Source organism: Falco cherrug, chromosome 3 (assembly GCF_023634085.1).
Source record: "Falco cherrug isolate bFalChe1 chromosome 3, bFalChe1.pri, whole genome shotgun sequence".
NCBI classification, from domain to species: domain Eukaryota; kingdom Metazoa; phylum Chordata; class Aves; order Falconiformes; family Falconidae; genus Falco; species Falco cherrug.
Genome location: NC_073699.1, coordinates 26699877 through 26716796, shown reverse-complemented (window position 1 = coordinate 26716796; position 16920 = coordinate 26699877). Strand labels below are relative to the sequence as shown.

The 16920-nt window shown below is 40.7% G+C and overlaps 1 protein-coding gene across 1 annotated transcript in view; it reads left to right on the top strand.

Annotated features, from left to right (window-relative positions):
• Positions 1 to 491: 491 nt before the first annotated feature.
• Positions 492 to 16920, top strand: part of OXR1 (oxidation resistance 1) — a 290219-nt gene continuing 273790 nt past the window's right edge. Inside the window, exon 1 of the mRNA XM_055704451.1 lies at positions 492 to 641. The gene's annotated coding sequence lies outside the window, so the exon portion shown is untranslated. The remainder of the gene's footprint in view (positions 642 to 16920) is intronic.

Below are 16920 nucleotides of genomic sequence, written 5' to 3'. Positions count from 1 at the left end.
GGCGCTGCGGTGAGGGGCCCGGCGCTGCGGCGAGGGGCGGGCAGAGCCCTGCCGCCACCCCGCCAGTCGCTGCCGAGCGCCCTGCGGCCGCCGCCCCGCGCAGCCCTGCGCGCCTGGCGGGAGCAGCCGCGTCGGCCCGGCTCCCGCTGCAGGGCGCGGGCAGGACCCGAGCGCGGGTTGCGCGGGCGTCGCCCCGGTTTCAGAGCCTCTCCTCAGAGACCGCGCGGAGGACCCGCGCGGCGGGAGGTGGCCCGCGCCCCCTCGCCGCTGGGAGTCCCCCCTGCGCGGGGCTGCGGGGGGCGAGGCCGCCGCTGCCCCTTTAAGCCCTAGCTGCTCCTTTCTGTGGCGCCTATTTTTAGCTCGTCCTCTTGGTAGCATCCAGCTCTACCCTCTATTCCTTCGCGCGCCCCCCCCCTCCACCCCCCCCCCCCCCCCCCCCCCGCGGTGGTAGGTTCCGCGCGGCGGCGGGGGGACTGAGCATGTCCGAACCCGCTCGGCAGCGGCGGCCGCGCCGAGGCTGCGCTCGCGCGCCGCGCTCGCAGGGCGGGAAGGAGGGCGCGCGGCCGGGGGCCGCGTGAGGGAGGCGCGTGCCGCCGCCGCTGCCGCCGCCGCTGCTCCGCGGCGCCCGCCGCCGCCCGCAAGTAAGTTTCTCCGCGGGCGCGGGGTGCCCGCCGCGGGGCCGGTCGGGCGGAACGGGGAGTGGGGGGGGCGGCCGGTACCTTGGTGCAGCCTCCCCGCGGCTGGGGCGGCCCGGGGCCGGGGCTCGGAGTTCGCCCCCCGCCCGCCCCTGGGGGCTGGCGTCGGGCGGGACGCGCGGTGCGACCGGCCGCCGCTGCCCGCCGGGGCGCCTCGCTGCCCGCCCCGGGGCCGTCGCAAGTGCTGAGGTGCCCGCGGCCCGTCCCCGCTGACCCGGGGGCAGCGGCTTGCCCCGCGTTGCGCGGTCCTGCCGCCTCGGGCGCGGGCCGCGGCCTGCCGGCTGGGCTCAGCCGCGGCGGGTCGGTGGCGGGCGAGCGCGTCTCCTCAGGTGCGTGCGGCGGCCGCGCCGCCGAGGGGCCGGTCCGGTGCGGGACCGGCGCGGTCCGCGGCTGCGAGCGGGGAGCGGGAGGCTGCGCTCAGCCCGCGCGGAGGCCGCCATACAAACGTACCGAGCGAGTAGCCGCGCAGCCGGTGCTTCGTCAGAACTGGCGAGGATGCGGTGTTTAAAGGAGTTTCTGATTTAACAGATGGTACCGTAGGAAAGAAAGTGTTTGCTGAGAGAAACCGTAACGACATACGGTATTGCTCCCTCGTGTCACAACTTATTCGGGGTGTTCTTTTAGCTTAGTAGGGGTACCGTATTTTAACTCTTGTCAGTAGCAAGCAAATACCAAACTATGTCCCAAGGGTTTTTTCCTCTGAAATTGGAATTTTGTTATTAATTTAGAAAATGCTTATTCCATTGTTGTACCTTTCACCTGTAAAGTCGGCTTTAACACTGCGTTACTGATATTGAGGAATGTAAAGTTAACTAGCTTAATGTTGAAAGTGACGTGATTCTGTTAATTTCTTTTCCCGTGCTCTGAAATGAGGAAAGGCTTTGGAAGCCGCTTCCCTATTCAGAGGCGGCTCGTTGCTATTTGCGAAGCTGTATGAAGACAGCCATCTAATTAAAATGTTAAATTATTAGGGGAAGGGGAATTTGAGGAGCTTTCTGTGAAACTGAGTGTCACTTATGAAAATTCAGCTGCTTGGCGTGTCACTGGTGGAAGAATAGGACCAAGCAAGGGCACTAAGGTGCTCTTGGTGGACAGTCTGTCTTTAATTTTCATTAGACCATTCTGGTAGGTATTCTCAGTTTAACAACCTGACTCTTGACGCTTCTATAGGCACAATTATCTTTGCACATTGACTTAGATTTGGTGGATTACTTAGCGATAAATATTCACATGAACTGAAGTGTCTGCAAGTTAAGCCTTATCAAAATTCTATATGTATTTTAAAGTAGTTAAAACCCCCAGAATTTGCCATCTCTACTGTGTATATTCTTGACTTTGTTAATTAGTGTTACTGTAGGGGAGACAGGAAGACAGCTGTGTGATTGTTTCCATAATTCTGCAACTCTTCCCCTCTCCCAAATGGAGCACCTCCCCCTCAAACAATAACAATTGATCTGTAGGTTTCTGAAAGCCAGTCAGTGTGTGTGATTGGGATCTGACTTGTGCATGATTAAACCTCTGTCCTGTCAGTTCCATTTTTTATGAGTATGCAATAATGGGGACAAAAAAAAAAAAATAATCCTTGAGTAGATGCCTTTTGCCTGCCGCATGAGACCATAAGAGAATGCAGCAGGAGAGAACAGCTTGTGTTACCTATATTGACAGTGTAGTGAAAAATAAAGAGTGAAATTTTTCTGTGTGTCAACCTGCCAATTTTCTCTTGTAATCAGATTTCAGCTGAAATAATACCAGGTATTGGAAAAATAAAATTGATCAAAATATCTGAAGCCTTCAAAATCTGAGTGTTAAAAATGTCTTTCCTTACGGTCTTAGAGTAATAATTTGTTCAATCATTTGTGTTGCATTTTACTATTACAGCATTTTAATACTTCTTCTTATAGTTCCAGAGCTCATACAGATTTAATAGAATTATTTCAGCATCCTAACCAGATAAGCATTCTTTGATAGTCAGAACATAGGCTGATAGAGCATATAAGCGTATCCTTAGAATATAAGCTGTGGCATAATTCCTGTAGAGTCTCAGCTGATTCTTTTTTCTTGTCCAGGTTTGAGCCAAAGTACTGGAGATGAGAGAATTATTGGAGTGGCAGTGGGGTTACATATTAATTGTTCGGAAATCTCTAGTTAGCAGCTGCAGCGTTTACACATAGTTATTTTTCCCTTCAGGCAGAAAAAGTAACTAAACTTCTTTCTCCATGCATGCCTTCTGTTTAAAAGTCTTATTTCTCCATTATTTGCCTGATCTAAGGAAATATTTTCCATATTTTTATTTTTTTAATAAAGCGTGGCATCTCACATTATAGGTAATTGTATATATTCATACACCCAGGACTCTGGGGAGTAACAGAATTATGGAAAGAAATGTAAAAATAATTTAAAAAAAACCCAAACCCAAAACCCTATTCATAATGTTGTAGAAATTTCTTTCATAGGGAAGTGATTATTCTCTAAAGCTTATAGCTGAAGGCAGTAGTCTGGGATTGTCAGCATTACTTGTCAGCTGTTAATTTGTGAAAAGGTCTCTTAGCATTTGCTTTTGTTGATGAGCTACTGTAACTTACTACTTCTTTACCCTTTAGCGAGCTGCTGTTTCTTAGTTTAATATAGCAAAAACAGTAAATTAAGCATATTATTGAAATACATGTGAGAGGTGACAACCTTACAGAAGCAAAAAGTTACTGCTGACAAATGTGGTCAGGTGTCAGGTTAGCACAAGATTGCTTCATGTTCATGAATGGGTTCACTCAGGAGATATAGATGCTTTGGTTTAATAGAACTATTTGCTTAAATTTAGGATGGCTTCCTTGTCTGCTGCAGTAGATATTTGTTAAAGTAGGGGTTGGTCTTTGGCACGCGAACTGTTGCCATCAGAGACAGAAGGAGCAGCCTAGTATAGGCAAAGAAACTTCATGTGTTGTAAAGCTCTTGGGGAAGACCTTCAAGTGTTTGAAAAAGACACTGCTATCTTCGTTTCATCAGTGGTGTTTCATGCCAGCAACAGATATGCATGTGGTATGCTGCAGCAGTGAGCTGTAAATTACCCTTTTATTCTAGCATCTGCTCCTACCAGTTTTATTGAAGATTAGACATAGATATGGAGAAGGTATCTCCTGGATATCTCGGGATACGTTATGGATGTGTCGTACGGTTTCTGAGGCAGGAAGTTATTGGATCTGCCGGTCAAAATCTTTCCGATTATGCAGAGGCCTCTGTCACACAGGGGGCTTATCTGTGGCTGCAGCAGTACAATTAGCGAGTTTCTCCTGTATGTAAGGTTACTGCCTGTGTCTCGGTTACATGTTGAATCAAGTAGTGACCTCCTCGTTTCTTACATTGCTCTAGTAAAACAGAGACAGAAGGAGTATTTGCTATTTTTCGTTATTCTACTGCCTGTAATGGGGTTTGAAGAGGAAAATCAGAGAGGGAAGAGAGAAGTAGGGAGGAAAATACATAAACTTGTGTTAATCTTCCACAGCTATTGTACTGAGAACTAATAGGAGTTTTGGCTCCCTAACTCTTAAGTAGCATGAGGGAAAGGACCATTTGACTGTTACTCCTCAGTAATACACTTGTGTATCTTTATCGTTTGATGATTGAGAAATCGTGCAAAGAGAGGGGAGGTTAGACATAAAAGCAACGGGAAGAGAGCGCAGCTATCCACAAGCTGGATGTGTGTCCTAGTGGAGTTCCCAGTGGAATCCTGAACATGGCTTATGAACATGCTGTTTGTCACTAAACAAAGGATTGTACCTTCTCCAGGGCCAATGTAACGTGTTGTTCACATAGCCCAGGGATAGTAACATGGGAAAAAAAAATGGAATTCCGTGTAGCAGGATAAACTGTGCTGTGGTGTTACATGACAGGTGTATTTGTGTAAGTTCCTCCTTGAATGGCTTGAGGCCATGAAAGGTATACTAGTTTGCTCATTTGTTTTCTTTTTTCTGGAGCCAGTTGTTTTCAGGGTTGGGCCAATAAGTCTAAGCCGATTTACGTATTTCTGGCAAACCTTTATGGCTTTTCTATTCCTTATGATGGGGTCCTGTTCTCACAGCTTCCACACCCCCACCCCCCATTAGGGGTGAAGTAACAAAGTACTTACTGAGTAATAGTTAAGTAACATGGGGGAAAACTGACTGACTGATTTTCTTTGAGTTAAAATTGAAGGGACAAGGGGATTCCCCCAGCATTGCCATGGACGTTATAAAAACAGAGGGATGTGTGCAATGACATCCTATATAATAGAAACTGCTGGACTGTTGGGTCAATTCTTGCTTAAATGAGATTTACCATTTGGAAAAAAAAGTTCCTCTTCACTTAAAAATTTGGAGTAAATCTCTGTTAATAAATTGTGAATGCATCCAAATCTGTTCTGGTCTTTTCAGTTATTAATTAGCCTATGTGTTTGCCATTAATAACTTATTTTTAGTTTGGTAGTTGTTTCTATTCAACTTCCAGCTATCAAATCTAACTATCTGCCTGTTCGGAGCTACGTATTGTCCAGTATTTTTTTTCTATGAAAGTACATAGAGATCGATAAAGACCTCTTGATTAAGACAGCTCATCAAATCTTTTGCTGTTTATATTTTTTCAGTTCTATTTGATTTTTGAGACTGGTCAGTTTCTGTCTTTTCTGTCACTTGGAAGTTATATTGTGTCCTGTGTGCAAGTGCTTTTCTTGGATGTGCAGTAACTTCACACACAAAATGATTAGGGCAAAAAAAAGTCAGTGTCCTAATAGGAGGGAGAGAACATAAAGAGAACTTAAATGGTGAAGTATGTGCAAGTTGTTCAGTACTTTGCTAGGCTATCTCAGTGATCAACAGTGAAAGATGGATGAAAGAGGAAATACTGAACACTAAGAAGAGCTTAAGCTGATGTTAGCAAAACCAAGGCCATTTTCTGTGGAAGGTGGAACATTGTTGGTCTGTGAGTGTAAGAGCCATTGTTATAGTTTACACATTCTTCAGTAATCGGTGACCAAGGAGTAACACTTTGGGTCAGCCTGGGACATACCCGTTGCATCCCTATGAAGGCACTGTTGACGTCTGTGCAATCATGGACATACGGTATTTCTTACTATAAAACAAAGCTGTAGCAGTGCTGTGTTGGGATACTTATGTAAGACGAAGTGTTGCCTCTTGGGTAGTGTAGGTACCTTGTTTGCTCAATGGTACTATTTATACATAGTTTTGTTTTGGAAGGTGTTCTCAGCCATCGGGACAGATTACTAGGAACCATCCTGTCTGTCTTCAGTGGACAAATTTGGAGAGAACGATTATGCTATGTGAACATATAGCGTGGCTGCTTAATTGATAGATATGCTTTTTCTTTCTAGACACTTTATATATACAATTCCTATTCATTTCCCTATGAACTTGAGTTGTGGAAATGGAGGAGAAGAAGAATCATGTGTCTCCTCTGCTCCTTTGTATAAAATACTTTTGGGACTCATAGATATGAAAAAAATTCATAGGTAAAACATAGTTCACTTAAGTACTTCTACAGATATTAAGAAACCAGACATGTATATCAAGGTAAGATTCTGCTGCTGTAGTCAGAACTTTTGTTTTTCCCGAAGACATAGCACACCAGATTCCATGGAGACACTTTCTAAAATAACAGCAAATACATTATTAGTTATTTCTTAATCTAACCATAGCTGTACAAAAGCTTAGTAATAAATCATATTTCATAAATAATACAGAGCATACTAAAATGTTAGTATTTATAGTCACTGCAATGAAATTGGTTTCACTTGTGAGTTGTCTTTATACTTCCTTTGTGATTTTAAATTATTAATGTTGTATTTTAGAAATTGATATTTATATACTGTTGATGTAACCCTGATCTATTCAGTCATCTGAATCTGGCAGTTGAATTCCAGGTTGTCTTATGCATTTTGTTGCATTGAAAAGGCAGGGCATCCGTGTTGTTGATACAAGCACATTCCAAGGTGAATAATCAACGATTATCGTAGCTTCTAAAAAGAGAAGCAGTAACAGCTTTGAAATACCCTTTAAAGAAGGAAAAGCCCTTACCCAGGACTACAAACAGCAATAGCAAGGGAAATGGATGCAAAATGTATTTGTTTCTTCTGGCTTTAATTCTCCTTTGGGATCTTATTGTTAGACTGTGTGGGTTTTCAATAAGTTTCTCTAGGATTATGACTGTATCCCTTTTTTTTTTTTCTTTTTTTTCCCCTCCCTTCTTTCCTAGAGTCAGTATGAACACTAACTGCAGTGAAATGTTATGGACATAGGACTAATGCTAATTCATTAGTAGTCACTCGTGCTTCTAGATGAATCCTCAAGTCCCCTGTGGTACTTTCTGCTTAAGTATTTTTCAAAGAATTACACTGATTTCAAGTGTGGACTTAAACCACTAGTAGAAGTCCCACTCATGCCTTCTGTTGCCATTAGCGTATCACCATGGCAAAAATAGTGTCTTTGCATGACAGAAAGGATGATAGTAGCGGGAGTTACCTGGTCCACATGGAACGCTTGACTGTGAAACACTTTTCCATATGCAAACTGTCATACCTTCTTTTTTTTTTCCTCATTTTTTTCTATTAAGTGTTGTCTCACTTAAAAGCTTATAACCTGAGTTTATGCTCCACTGAAAAATTTTACCTGAAGTAGTGAACGACTTAAGACATCTCTAGAGTGTGGAACAGTGGGAAAACTATGTGTAAGAAATTATAAAGAAAGTTTTGAAGTGGAACTAACATTTATTGAAGCTTCGCTGCTCCACTGATTTTTCTTTTTACTACTTGTCTGTGTCTCCTGTATGTTGTGTATACCCACTGTAGACTCTCTACAGTGGAGCATGTGTGTGGTGTTTGTGAGGCCTACATACAGTCAGCTGTTTTTACAGAATTATAGTGTATGTTTTGTGTGTATCTTCAAAATAAACTCTTAATACAGACTATCAAATCTGAGGCTCTGAGTATAAGATTTTTTCAGGTCTTCCTGCCATAATAGCTGCTTTATGTACTTTCCCAGCATAACCTTGTGCTTACTTTATCCTCAGACTGCACTGAAGTGTTGGGTGTAAAGCAGAATTGTTGTGCTGCATTGCACCTGAGAATACCTCCAGGCATGGCTTTCCATTCAAAGCATCCCTGTGTTCAGAGGTCCCAGAGGGCACAACTTCCTGCTGAGTGTGTGTGCTAACACCTGAGAAGACAGTGTCAAGCAGGACTTACTCAGCATTTGCTCTTTTCTGCAGTTCTTGTCTGTATCAGTGGTGGTTTAAAAAAAAATGTGAATTTGGGGTATGTTGTTTTTGTTCTTAATATCCTTAAAGCATTGAGGCACTGGGATGTCTGGAGTTCAAGTAACCTAATGAGCAAGCATCCTGACTAAAATGCTGAAGCAAGGAGAACTGTCCTTGGACTGGGGGCCATGAAAGAGAAGATCTTGGCTTTGGATCAGATTAGGACGTGGGTGAGCTGACTGAACAGAATCTGTGTTGGCTGGATGAGGTTGCTGGGGGATGGTGATGGGATGGGGCTGAGGGAAGATGAGAATGGCAGTGGACAACTGGGAAGATGCACAAGTAGCGGAGTCTGTGTCTTGTGGGGGCTTTACAGAGTTCAGAAGGAATCAAAAATTTCCAGTTCTTCTTGTCCTGTTGTAATTCAGGCAAGCTTGTTGTTAAGGTATTTCATCTCATTATTCTACCTCCTCACAACCCCTTACCTTTTTCATCTGCTTATTGTTGTAAACTTGTATTTCTGACCCTTGCAGGACTTAAAATACTAGAGCTGAAGCTGCCTGGATATCCACAGTAAATGAAGACTTTCCCATTGAACATAAGTCTGTATCTGTAAAATGAAAATAATAATTGCTGAACAACATAGCATGACATGAGAACATAATTTCATTAATGTTGGCAAAATACTCTTAATACTGTAGTGATGATCACCTTTGTTACAGTCGTGTGAGGATATTAATACTTCTGGCATCCTAGTAGAGCTTAAGTAGAGTACTGTAAGGCTGTGGACTGAACAACTCTGATCAAATGAGATGCTAGATATCTTAACTGCTTACTCAGTAAACTGTCCTTCCCATTCTCTAGAGTGTTGAAGCAGCCTTGTTGGAAAGCAGTGCTATGTGAACACATAGCTGAAAAGTGTATAAAGCTGTTTATGCATCCTCTTTGGGAATATTATGTAGACATTTGGTGACCCATGGTTCTTAAGTTTGTGAAATAGCAGCTGCTGTGTATGTGGGGCTGGTATCTGCTGAAGGCCTCATTAAACTGCAGCCAGCCTTCTGAGTTAAGATGTCTTTGAAGGGTAGAAAAGCTCTTTGTAGTGATAATGTGTCCATGGGAGAAGAGATCTGTGTAGCAGTCCTCATAATCAGTGCCACATATAAATAGTGGAGAGTAGGCGAATAGAGACAGCAGCAAGTGAGCCAGAATTAAGATACAAGCAGTCTTGATTTTGGTGAGTGTGATACTTTTCCTTACATTTTATAAAGGTAATATGGCTTTATGCATCAAAATTACATTACTTGTCTGCTGGAAGACAAATGCATATGTACATTGTATCCAACAACACTAGCAATGGTCTGCAAAAAGGGTGAACCTAGTGATGGTGGTAGTGGATGGAGTTACCCAGATGGAGAAGCTGCATGACTGAATGGAGCTTGCAGTGTTTGGGAGAGTCATGTGGTGATGAAATGTAATCAGAGACTATCTGCATATCTAGTTTGGCACAGGAACGTGGCACAGTGAACACTGAACTGCCTGACTGCAGTTCTGTCACCATCTCCTAATGTTGCTCTTAGCCAGTGTTGCAGTAAGTTTTGAGCAAGGCTTACATTGTACCCAGAGATAAGGCTTGACCTCACTAAAGCTTTGAAGGGGAGGTATTGCAAATATACACTCGTATTGAGAAATAGCCTGAAAAGATACTCTTAATTCTCATATGTATTTTCTCGAAATTTCTCTACCTTCTGTTTTCCCCAGTTTTCAGGCTCCTGTGTAAGGAACATGTCCTAAAACTGTAGCACAGGCAGAATGCAAACTTGTTACTGTTCTTTCCAATCCCTCTGTATGCCCTCAGTTAATTCCAACCATTTGTGTTTCTCAGGTATGCCCAAAGGCAGAGGCTTTGTAAGATGATGTGGCAATGGGCTGTAGAAATTAATTCCCCAGAGGAAGAACCATGTGTTATACTGTGTGATGTCATTCTGTTCTCCTTTGGGGAATGTGAGAGACCACTGGTTAGAATCCATGAGGCATTCTTCAGCTGAAATAAATGAAGTCTTGAGGAAATCTGTAAGTTGGCATTGATAGGGAGAAGTCATTCTATCTCCGTGAGACATGCAAAGGATCCCTGACATCTCTTTCAAGTTCTTATAACTGCTTATTGCTTTCTGCTTTTTAATTCTCCTTCCCAGGTACTTTCACAGCAAAAGAGGTTTTTGCCATGGTGAGTTGCAGTCTGAGTGAATCCAAGAGGAGGAAGGATAAAATAATAATAATAAAAATTTAATTAAATGCCTTGATTTATTCTACTTCCTTGTAGTACCCATTGATGTTTTAAGTCAGTTTTCTGTTTTTAGATCACACCTCTATGTAAACCAGTAGATCTTTAGATAATAGGAGTTGGCTTTAAATAACTTCCTATGACAAGCGCAGTACCTCTTTTCTTTCCCAAAGGTCTGTAAATATTTTCAGTGTGAATTAATTCATGTTTGCCAAAATGAGCTGGATTTACACCTGTGTGAGGCCAAAAGCAGTCACCAATGTGCTTTAATGCTTATAAGTCAAGTCCCTTCATGTAAGTGCATGATTATTTTAAAGAATGGTCTGGGGAAAAAGTGATAGTGTTTTTTTGGTGGGTAAATTATATATAAATTGTGCCCATCTATAGAAATACAGACTGAGATGGTGTGAAGCAGTGAAGCTGGTATAAGCAGCTTGTAGTTTTCCAGATGCTTGTACCTGACATTTTATACCGCAGTGCTTACACAGTAGCACCACACAAATTTCAGTGCATCAAGCATTCAGTTTCCATGCCAGGATTAAATTACTCAGGTTTGTTTGGAGTTCTGGACTGTTGCAATTTTAAACCACTACTGTTTTTTCATGTGTCCTTGTTTAGGAAGATTCCTATTCCATTTAATAAAAATTGAATTATGATAAATTAATGATTATGACCATCTCTGAGCTGCAGCACATATGAAGCCTGCAAATTTTTTTATGCTTAAGATAGATGTAACTGACAATTGTATTAAATCTTCCAGTCTGTTCTTGGTGCATTGTTAACTAGAAGTCTCTAGCAGGTAAAGAAAGACAAAATTCTAGTATTTTCTCTGAAGAAAGCAAACTAATCATTCACTTCTCAATCTTTTGTGAGAAATGCAACGTTATTCCTGAAGGACTTTAAACTATAACCCTCTAAGACGCTTTCCTTGCATAGCTTTTGAGCTGTGCACGGGCACTTAGAAGGAACACAAGAAAGCCTTCTTCATTTGGCGGGTAGATCAGCATAGCTAAGACAAGACTACTGTCATATGGACTTGATAATTCCTTAGCATGTGACATTTAGATAAAGTTCCTGTTCTTTTTTTAAACTGTAATCTTTTGTGTTTGCTTTAATATTGTCTCAGCTAGGCTCTTGATGTTGAAGAGAAGATACTTCTATCGATTTCACAAAATATATACATCCCTTTGCATGAACAAAATGTGTAACACTGTGCTTTTATACAATGCAATAATGACTTAATCTATTTGTAAGAGTGCATGACTCCTAATTATGAATCCCAACGATGGATCTGAGGTGACAATTTGGCTCAAAACTTCTTTCCCTGCTCCCAACTAAATAATCTAGCCTGCCTCTGCATGCATACCGTTAGTCATTATGGGTACAATTTTAGTATTGCTAATAGGTCACACTAATTTTTACTTTTTTTTTTTTTTAAATGCAGTTAAAAAAAGTGATTTGTATGACATCACTAGGAGAACACTTTAAAAATTGTAGTAATGTGTGATCTCAGTCACAGAAAGCATGACAAGTACAGTTGGTTAAAGGTGAGCTACAAGAACAACATTGAATTCCAAGTTTAAATCAAGGTATTTACTAATAGAGCTTGGGACAGGAGATTACAGAGTCGGTGCCTTAGTCTGTTAGTGTGCTACAACATTGAAATTCATGCCTAAACCTCTGCTTTTTTCCCCCTTCTACAAGTTATCTGTTTTTGGAAGTTCTAGTTCTGATCCTTTCCTACTAAGAGATGCTGATGTTAGAAGTCTTTATTATGAATTGATGACCTAATCCCAATAAAACTGTACAGCGTACTTCCTTGTTGAAACAAGGAAATTTAACCCTTCCCTTAAAGGGCCATTTCAGCAGGGTCTAGAACAGAGCCATGGGAGACAGACTTAGACTGACTGATTCTGTTTTAACATATGGAAGATGCTGGATCATTTTCCCTTAATCAGCTCAACAAATCCAACAGGTGGTGAAAGATAGGTTCTTCCCACGTGTTACTGAAGGGTCAGATAGTGTATTGCTAACAGCTTTGAGCCATGTGTGGAGAATATTCCTACCTTCTGTTCACCAATAGGGAAGCAAAATTACATGTTTATATTTAATAACATTAAGTGCACATGTATTTTCTGTCATCTATCTTCTGGCTAATTGATTATGTGGAACTAAGCTGCCATGGACTGGACATGCATGCTGCTGAGGGTACAATTTGTATTCTTAATCAGTTTTAAAAGTATGTAAAGCTTTTTTCTGGTGCGGCGCCACTGATTTTATGACATTTTTTACATGCGGCTGGTACCTAAATGCTGTTCACCACAACGGACATAAGGGGTGCAAATGTATTGCTGTGGGCAGAGCAGTCAGAGGACCCTGGAAGAGAGAGCTGGCTCTGTGATACAAATCCCTGAGTACTTTAATTGCAGTATAGATAGGAAAAAGTGTATTGTGCTTGTTCTTTGCAGGGTGTCAAGCCAGATACGGGGAGAAAAATAACTTGCATAAATCAAATTTTTACACGATGGCATTTTGTGTTATTCATTTGTTTTGCAAGTTCGAAGTACCTCTGCTGTGCTTACCAGTAAAATAGATTACAGGAAAAAAGCAAAAAAACCCCATTTATTCTCTTCCAGTTAATTTAGTTCCTGTTTATGTTTGGAAAGGAATGACCTTGAAACATTGTGGTTCACAGTTAAAATCTTAGGGTTGATATTGGCTTATATGCTGAGTGACCTAAATAAAAATAAGTGAACGATATAACCTTTTGTTGTTGAAATTTTCCAAGGTGTTAATTTTTTTCACTTCCCTATATTTGTTACATGAAGGATAAATTTAGTATTGTGAGGGCAATAACAACATTTCCAGTTCCATGGTCATAATTCTTACTTTAATGCTATCAGCACAGTCATGTTTATATATGCTTTTCATAATGTATCAGCATGAGCCACATTTTCATCTGTGACTTAGAAGCTGTTGTATTGATGCAGGGAACAGCATCATGAGGCTGTAGTAGTGGTAGAGAGTTTTCTGTGTGAATGGAGAATTTCTGCGCGTGCACCAACATTATATAAATAACCTCCGACAAGTGTTGAAATTCTGTTTCAGTTACGTGACAGTGTTATGTTTCTGTCAGAGGGCTGTTGTTTTCAAGCATCCCTATACATGCTTGCATTCGCAGTGTGCTAAAGGTAATTTGTGCCCTTCTATGTTCTGTTGGGATAGTGGTGAAGTTGCCATTTTAGTAAGAACATACGCTGTCACTCTCACTCCTCTTCTGCCTGGAATCACTTTCCAGGTGCCACAGTTGAATATTTCTAGAAAAAATACCTAATGCAGACAGTCTGAGATTATGTAGAAACTGCTTGTAATGGTCACGGTGTAATACCTGAAACACAATAGAGGAAAGTATTTATGCACAAAGATAGAAAGCTTGAATTAATCATCAGATGATGGTGAAAAACTAGTGTGTGTGTCCTGCCAGGCAGAACACCAAGTGACTTTAGCTGTAGTTCAACATAGTAGTATGAGTTTTTTAAAAATATAGGTGTGGGGTTAATATTATACTGTATCAATAACACCTTAATTAAGAGAAAGGAAGTGGTATGATTTTACATTAATGGGATGTGCAAAGCCAAAAGTGTAAGAAAGAATCCTGTTAGTGAGCTGAGAGAGACAAGGGAGTGTCTGAATTGCCTTTTTCTTGTGTGCTGCCTGTACTTTTTGGGATGATGTTCTCTGGTTCTATGTGGAGACTCTAGCTAAGAAGGGTAATAAGATAAGCCCCTTCTGGCTAAAAAAAGAACATCAGTGCTAAGCTTGAGGTTGAAGCATTGGTAGGCTCTCCTTAGGATTTCCACCTGGGACTGCAAAAGTATATAACAAATCCTTTCCTTCTCAGCTAATGAGATCTAGGGGGTTCCCGTACTGGTTGCCTCCTGTTTTAACCTGCTGAGAACAGCCCCGTAAAGCAGGCAGGTTTCTGACATTCAGTAATCTGTCAAAGTTTTGTGTCAAAGTGAAAAAAAGATATGATCTTTCCTAGTTTGGAATGAATAATTAAGGAGTTTTAAGCATCTGTTTTAAGTGGAAATGGACAAGTAGGAAATAAGTGATGTCCTCATTCAATCCTGATCTCAGTTCTACTCTTGTAATCCTAAAGATCAGTGAACTGAATGTCCAGTGTCATTTTAGTAACACTTGAGCAAGCAGCACTATTATTATTGATATCTTTATCTAGAGAGTTGAATTTAATAATAAAAACCAAGGAATCGCTTGATCTGTTTTGATGCTTTTCACATAGAAATAGTTATTTTAATTTCCATATTAATAATGACTTGCAAAAAAACCACTAGACCATTAAGTAGCAACTACATAGATGTTTTTTGGGAAAAATGAGGAAAGCTGTTAAATGAATTCTAGGTTTTAATCAGAAAAAGATTTAACTGCATAATTGATTTTATTAACAAAGGCATAATAGGGTTCCATTTTTTTCTTCTGTATTGCAGTTGAAATGTCCCATATGAGGATTTATAAACCTTAAAACTCTGCAAATGGAGACTCAAATACTGGCACCTTGTGTTTCACTTCTTTCATGTTGACTTTAGGGTATTATGTACACTCTCAGACAATCCCAGATCCATCTTAAAATTGAAGCACTTGCCATTTCATGATGTTTTTCCATGAGGTTTCTCTCTCTCAAATCGGACTTTTCAGTTACTGTTTGCTGTCATTCAGCACTTCTTGTTCTGTAATTTTATAATGGAAATGCTTTTGAATCCATCAGATTTTATTTCAGTCCCTTCTCTGTTTCCATGCTGTTTTCAGTCCCAAGTAGTTTTTAAGGATTGTTCTCAAAAAAGATGATTGGTAAAGTATACTGAGCTTCAGAAAGTAATAGTAAGAATTCATAGTTCCAAGCTTTTCTGCAAAAATAAAAAGAATGAGACTCTTTCTCTTTTGAATTTTCAGTGAAGTTGAAGCTTCACCACATAAAAACTAGGACTTTAAGAAAATCTAAGTATCATGGTATAAATCATCTTTAAAATGAGCAAACTCCAGTACTGGTAGCCTCCATAGTGATAAAAGCAAAACATAATGGCTTAAGAGTATGTGTGGTACTTCTGGCTCCTGTCTTATACCTAAATATGTAATTGGCCAGAAAACCAAATAAACAAAAGAAACATCACAAGAAAAGATTTGGTTTTGGCTACTTGCAATGCTAAGGCCAAAGCAGTGTAGAGGGTCTGTGCTGATATTTTTTTTGCAGTTATAGGTCTTGGGGGTGAAGATACTCCTAAGTGGAATTGAATTCAGTCATTGTTATGCTTGGTGTTCTACAGTGCTAAATTTCTACTGATACTTTGACCTTTACTGAAGCCAGTAAGAGCTTTGTTTAGGACTGTTGAAATTGGGCAGAAAGTTGTATGCCAGAGCACAGTATACACAAGGCCTAATATCTCAAGGCTCCATCATTTAATAGCTGTATTAGCTAGCTTATGGCTAAATTAGAGCTCTGTGCTTGAATTGTCCTATGAAGGTGTCTGTCTATTTTTGTCTTTCTCTCCATGGGTGAGAAGTAGCTACTTGACATACTACCTTATTTTCTTTAAATCAGCCTATTACCTTATCATCTTAAAATCAGCCTTCACCATTATACCCAGTATCTTAATTTTTCAGTCTACATTTGAAAATGGCAACTTCTGTTTTTGTGTTTCAGTAGTGGCAGTAGAGGTAACTCAGGTTTATCACTGGAACTTCTCTTTTGTTTATGTAGGTATTATAGGAAGATTAATCAGTCAGTCTTTGTTTGGCCACAAAATTGGTAGGTATTAGAAGTGTGCTAACAAGCTGAGTGTTTCCTCAGTGGAACATTTTACATTGATCCTTTTTGAATCATTGTAGCATGTTTTTTAATTTCTCCAGTTGTTCTTAAATGTGAATCCTACGCCTCTTTTTTGAAAGTGCTGTAGTTCTTACTCAATTACTTCCTTGTCAGTGTGGTTCATATTTTTTCTACATTCTCTCTTATTTGACCAAGTAAACCTACATGATATTTTCTTACTGAAGGGGTTAATTTTAATTGGGTCTATAGTTTAATTTCTTCTTGAGAGTGACTTTATGACATCAGTTTTATGAGTAAAGAAGCTACCTTCTGAAATCTGCTTTTTCTCCTTAAGTGGAACAATTCTCTATATACAGAATAAATGCTGAACTGATTTTACAGGCTTTTGTTAGGAAGTTTGGTAGGTTGTTTTGACCCAGCTCTGGCCTTATGATCCCATAATTCCTTAGTTCAGTAGTCTGTTTTTCAGTGAATGGCCTGATGTTACTGTCTTGAGTCATTTGTCATACCACATCCTTCCAAGTGCTTAGGATGAAGAATGTTTTAGGAGGAGCAAGTATTTAGGGTGGTTAGCGGACCATTAAGTGTTCTGTTCATCTCTGTGCTGCTTCCCCTGTTCAGAGTTGAGTGGGTATAATTTTGGCTGCAAGATTTTATGATACTTGTTATTCATTAAGTTGAAAAGTCCATCTGGAGAAGGTATTAATCCAAAATGTTATTCTGGTGCAGCGTGTTTTGAAGTTATTTGTTTTGGAGTGGGACTGATTTGACCAGTGGGATGTTAAATAGCGTGTGACTACTTTGGAAATCTTTTTTAGCATATTTAGATATGGCCATATACTTTCAGAGTGCTTCATGTC